General features: G+C 32.7%; 1 protein-coding gene across 3 annotated transcripts in view; it reads right to left on the bottom strand.

Annotated features, from left to right (window-relative positions):
* The window catches only part of KIAA0825 (KIAA0825 ortholog), a 375816-nt gene that overhangs the window by 146173 nt on the left and 222814 nt on the right, over positions 1-6829 (bottom strand). The window lies entirely within an intron of this gene.

Raw genomic sequence — 6829 nt, 5'->3', positions numbered from 1 at the left:
CACATTGCTTTACCCAAAAGCTCTAATAAAAAGAAAATTAATTTGAAAAGTGTATTTAGTAAAAGGATGGAAAGGCAATAAACTCCTTTGAAAGAAAAATTTTAATTGCTTCCAGTTATTTTTAGATTTCCAATCAGATTCTTGGATATGAAAAAAGGTCTAAATGTCTGCTTTTGAAAGCATCAAAAGACACGCTACACCTGATATTCAGAAAGAAAATAAATTTAGATTTTTTTTTTTTTTGATGGAGGAAAGATGGGGATTAGGGGATAGGAAAAAAAAAATGTACCAAGAATTTATACACTATTACCTTCAATCATTTTGATGCAAGTCATTCATACCACCACCATGCTAACAAGACATCCAATTTACTAAACAATGAATACTGAAAATACATTTAAAAGGTACAAACGACTGTCCAAAGAATGACACTGAAAAATATTAAGTAACAGCTCTACCTCAAGATAAGCCTCACCATTAAAGAGTTTTAATGAAGAGAGCCTTCAAAGGCTAAATCAGGAGGCATTGATTAGATTGCCTCTAACTTTGTGTTTTGACACCTTCGTCTTTCGTGGCATTATATTGTCTCTGTGCATCTTACAAAGGAAGCATTTTACTCGGCCCACACAAGAACAGGAGACAGCGATGCTTATAAAAGAGACTGTCAAGGGTGTGAGCCAAAATGGGTCTCATTTGGATTTCAAGTGAAGAAAACTCCTAATGCATTTCATTACAATGTATGCGAACCTCTGAAAAGAAGGATGGATTGGGATTCTCATCCCTATTAATTTATTGAAATGGATTCAGTTTTTTCTTGTATATCAAGAGAGACCATGTGTTTCAAGCAAGGTAACAATATTATAGTCCCAATAACCAAATATGCTATGATTCAGTATGCCCTTCTGTGAGATAAAGAGGATGCAATTTTCTTGATAATTGGGATTGGAGTTTAAAAATAAATCCTACAATAGCATGGCAACAAATAAATATTCTTTGTTACTATCAGTTTTAAAGATATGATCAAGCTGCTATACAACACAGGGACTGATGCAGTCTTTGTTACCAGAGCAGGCTTTTTACCATTTGAAATCCTATTTTTTCCCTTACTACTGTCATTCACATATTGACTTTTTATTTCATTGAGGAATTACATGCATGATGTAATTAGGATAACACCAATGAAAGTCATATTTTATTAAAAGATAGTGAAAAGAGAATGAGACAAAGTCACAGCATTTTAAGCACTGTACTGTATGTGTATGTGTGTATAGTTGTATATATAACTATACACACACCTGCATAAGAATATTCTAGTCATCAAGACACCTATTAGGTAATTCATGGTAAAAAAAAAAAAAAGTACTTATATTTAGCTAATTCTCCAACTTTAGTAGAATGATACCCACCATTCAAAAAATTCAATCTCTAACCACAGAGAAATGCCACATGATCTAATGCTCTTAGACATTCTAAATAATTTCATAAATTCACAGGATTACAAATATAAGACATATGCTCTCATTGCTCTTTAACACCATTAACATTTAGAGATGATTGATTATGTTATACCAATAACATTCAGTGAATTCAAAGCTGATCTATTTTTTATGTAAATCATACAACCTGCTAGTCAAATTAAAGGTTGAATATACATAAAGTCTTAGAATAAAATACAGATAATCTTTCACATAGAACATGGACCCATGATATACCTACTCAAACATAATAGGAACCATGGATTTGCAGGTTGCTTACTAATTAAATCCAGAAAAACAGCATGAGCATGTCCTCCTTATGTTATTATACGTCTTATTCCAAATGGGAATAACATATCCATAGCTAAGTAGAATTACAAAATATAGCTAGAAAACACAATTGGAAATAAATGTACATTTACAAACTTGGAAAGAACCCTCTATAAACAAATTCATATTCAACATTTAAATTTTCCCATAGATGTAACTATAAAATAGGTGCAGTTAGAGTACACATAAACCCAAAACTCAGCATGTGTACATACATGTTTGATGTATGTGTGGATGCATACATTCTTTATGCAAGAGAAAACCATATACAAAAACAGCAAATCTCAGTTAACGTTAGTATGTGATTATTTTTATAAGAAAGTATACATCTCCCTGCAATACATACAATAGAGGAATTTTTTGATGAATTGTAATTAAATTAGAATGATGCATGTTTCTTATTTTTAGCTTGACAGTTCTTGTATTCTCAAGCAGAGCCCATTACACACAAATATACAGCAGGTTACTTGCTGAATAATGTATTTCAAGTACTTAAAATTACTGGGGTGTTGCCTAAGATCTACATGTGAATACATATTTTGGCCTTAATTTTCATCACCGCTTTTCTACAACTGAATATATTTTATATCCTACTTACAAAGCAGTTAATATCAGATTTTTTTTTCAGGACATAACAAAGGTAATAATACCATCTTTATGATATAAACTTTATGACATTCTGAATAAAACTGACAAGTATAAAATTTGATCCATAAAATAAGTGATATACTTATGTTAATTCACCTTTTTAAAGATATTATGTGTTGCTCCGTTTTTTTGACAAGGCTTCCATTCATACTAGAGACATGTTGAAAAACACTATATTTTCTCTCAATAAGGAAAATCACTTTACCCACTATCATGCTTGTTCTGTCTCAATAAAAAATCAATCATCAAATGCTTGCTTCCAAGTTTTACTTGTTAAACTGCCAATTTATGCATACAGTTTGGCTCAGCAGAATTTCACTCAGCACCATTTCTTTCATTATTATAATTTTGAACATCTCATAAAATGTCTTAAACTTAGGAGTTAGTGGAAGTTACGAAAGTTTCTATGTGCTTCTACGTAGCATTTGTGGTTTATAGCGAAAATATAGTGGTGGGATATAGTTTCAAACCATCATTTTTAAATAAAAAGAAAAACTATATCTTTCTGGGGTTTTTCAAAGTAATAAAGGCCTGATTGATCCCACTGACTAAGGCAATTGAATCGGTTGTCTAAATGGTAGTAACGTCAATGTCAGATATGTGGTTATCTTTTCATCTGGGCCCATTCTTGAATGTAAAAATCAGATGTTTGAAGGACATTTCACTGACCTGTTATGGCCTTTACGACTCTCAAGCACAATACTAGTATTCCTTATATAAGTGCCACATTTTGGATAAAAACCGTTTCATCAATGATGCCTTTGCGACATCTGGCGGTCCTTAGGATATATAAAAATTACTTTTTGTTTTTCCAAATCTATCGGTACTTGAAATTCCAGTCCAAAAGCCTTTGATACCCCCTAGCGGGGGCACAAAAGCACTCTGGCCTGTAAGCTAGGACGTGGACTACCATGAATCCATATGGTGCAAAAGGTCACAAATCTTGAGATGTGGTGACATCATGACAATAAGACACTTTCTAGACAGAAGCTGACCCATTTTGAATATAAAAAGGACCCTGATCACATGTTCCCACACACTTAAAACTATAGAGAAAAAAGGAATATGCTAAGTGCTCTATGCCGAAGCTGCACACTGGTGTCTGAGGGTACCTATAGTTCTCACACTTAAGGAATACTACCCGGAGATTTTCAGCAAGATTGCTTTAAATGATCTAAGAGTCCTGGTTTTTAGAAGTCGCTGCTCAGTAAATGTTAATAAGCGGGGGAGAAGAGGCTGAATCACAGGATGCATGTTTCCAGGCAATCTCTGGTTCCTTTTTAAATTATTAATCCAGCCATACGGAGGCTTGTTTTACATGGTTCTGCCTTTATTTATATTTTCAGCAAAGCACAGACCTTCAATATTACTTGATTCAGAAGAAAAAACTGCCCTTTGGATTTTTATTCTTGTTCCATGGGCAATTCAGTATAAGGAAGGGGGAATAAAAACTCGCTTCCATCTCCTCATTGTACTTTCTACAGGTGTATTTGTTGTCCACATTGAGAAATCATGACTTTGCTAATTCCTTGCTGAGTAGGAGAAAGCTGCGTATGCTGTACAGTTGATTTGCTTCTTTATTCTGAGTCTCGGTGAAATAGCACACGTGACAGCAGTGAGACCAAGTTCAAGTGTACTGTGTTGAGTCTACATTTTCAACTTCCTTTCCAAATATTTGTTTGAAAAATCTCTATTACTTTGGCAATAAATTAATACTTACAAGGGGTTTTCCAGAGGAAAAAATCTCATGTTTTCCGGCTTTTGTTTTATAATCAATACTTAGTATGTAACTCATTTTTTATTTTTTCAAATGTTAATAGTCATTATAAAAGACAGTGGATTCACTTCTCTTGACATGGTACTAACATTTATCTTATTTATGCATGCATCACTGAGTTGCATCCAAATATATCTTTATTTCATAATTAAATTTATTTTCATTTATAAAGAACATAAAAACTTTCCCCATAGAAATTATTTTGAATTTACATCCAATCATAAAAGTTTCAGGTATATTAAAAAGTTCTCAGTTGAGTATCTTCCATTAGTTACATATTGCTGTTAGGGTGGCAATAAGTTCCCTTGATTGTATTTGTAGATTGAAATTTGAAACAGATATAGATATTTATCCTCTAAAGTTATTCCACGTTCCCCACTTTAACAATGCAGAATCATTTAGAACAATAAACAGAAATTGATATTGTATTCTCTTGTCATTGTTTAAATGACACCATGATCACTATATTATTTGCTAATATTGTAGACTACAACAGACGGCTTAATAACCAAAGCAAAAACTATAATGAGATGTATTGAGTAAAATAATCAATTACCTTTCTTTGCCCCAAATGCATTTTAATAAAATAAACAGTACAATGGAAGCTAGAAAAAATGACCAAAGACATATATTTACAGTAATGACAATTTTTTTTTCAAATGTTAAACAATATTTTGATCAAGGATAATACCAAATATGCAATCCTTCTATCTATACTTAGATACTAAACTAGCAAAATTTGTTTCAAATATGATGGCACATACAGACATAAAGAATTAAAGTCATAATCCTCAAGTATGTCCATTGTTTTGTCATCTGTCTTTTACAAACAGATTTATAGGATGTTATGGAGAAATTTTACCATGTAACTTCCAAGAGCCACACCAAGAATTATAAAAATAAATCCTGCCCTCAACTATCAATACAAAGAAATGGGAATTTCGCCACATTATCTCTGTATTCATTGAAGTTATGTTGTTTTGTGAAGGCCATTGTGGAAGCAGCAAAAAGGAGAAAGCAAAAATTGAAAATACAAATGGAAATACTCAAACAACTAAAGATAAAGGATGTTAGATATGGAAGGCATTGAGGGAGGTCCAACATAAGCATAATTGGTATCCCTAAAGAAAAGAATCAAACACAGGGAATGGGGAAAATATCTCAAGATATAATTTAAGAAAACTTACTAGAAATAAAGACTTGCATATACAGGTTGAAAGAATACATTGCCTTGGAAAAACTGATACAGAACTAAATACCAAGACATATGCTAATGAGAGAAAATAGCTTCAAAGATGAAAAAAAAAAAAATTTTGCCTTTCAGGTAAAAATATCAAGTACCTAAAGGAGGAAAAGATGGGCTGGCTCCAAAGCTATCTATAGAAACAGAACTATGGCTATCAAGTCTTTTGAGAAACAAAGCATTACTCCATAAGTACACAGCCAGTCAAACTGTCATTCCAGAAAAAAGGCAACACTTGTCGTAATGAGTACAGGGTGATGTATGCAAGGGTGGAATTACTATATTGTACAACCGAAACTAATATTACACTATATGCTAACTAACTGGAATTAAAATAAAAACTTTTAAAAACAGGAAAAAAGAATAAAGGCAACAAACACAAAATCTTTAAATATGCAATATTTAAGAAAGACAACTGGTATGATCCCATTTGAATAAACTACTAAAGACTGAACTTAAGCAGAGAAGTAAATGGAGAAACCATGGCAAAATATACATTTAAATATACAAGTTTAAAGTAACTGAGAATTATAATTAAGAAACAGAATGTAAATGCTAAAACCAACACAATTTAAGAATAATGTAACCAAAAGTTTCTCAACAAGAACTGAACAAAAGGTTGAATGTATGATGGGTACTTTAATTTCCTTATCTTCTGTGTGAGAGCCCCAAATGAATCTTTTAATTAATTACAAGCATATTTAGAGTTATGACTGTAAATAATAAAAGAATCAAGACAAAATATTCGATTAAAATTAGGTGGTAAAGAATGGGGGAGGTTAGAGAGGAAAAGAAGGAAGCAGTTGAAGATACTAATTTTACCATTATTCATTGTGGGGAGTCAATAGGTAAGACCAAATAAATATGATTAAGTATATTAAGCAAAGTTATAGTTACAAAGGGTAGTCATTAGAAGAACTAACATCAGAAAACAACCATTTGTTGGGGAAGTGGAGTGCCTGGAGGACATGGAAGGAGGACCTTACTTTTCATCATTCCTCTATTTGTGACTTTTGATTTTTACACTACATCTATGGCTTTGCTTATCCAAGATAAATACTTTTTGAAGGTTGAAGATATCTCACATATCTTCGATATGATTCTTAATAACAAAAGACAAATCTGATCATATTGGTTTCCCCACCCATGCTCACCCACTAAAGTATTCTTAAGTTTTCAAAACCTTAAAGCACTTCACAACCTATGGTGGTTTCTCTCTATGACCTCATGGAGGGCTGCTCTCCACCAGGCCTGCTTTATTACTTCCCCTCTGGGCCCTTCGCAATTCCTTGAAAGTTCTATGCTTCTTCTTGCCACCAACCCATACCTGTGCTATTCAGACGGTCCTGTAAGTCC

Source organism: Ursus americanus, chromosome 5 (genome assembly GCF_024610735.1).
Source record: "Ursus americanus isolate L20-20 chromosome 5, mUrsAme1.1.p, whole genome shotgun sequence".
Classification (NCBI taxonomy): Eukaryota; Metazoa; Chordata; class Mammalia; order Carnivora; family Ursidae; genus Ursus; species Ursus americanus.
This window is presented reverse-complemented; position numbering and strand designations above follow the sequence as displayed.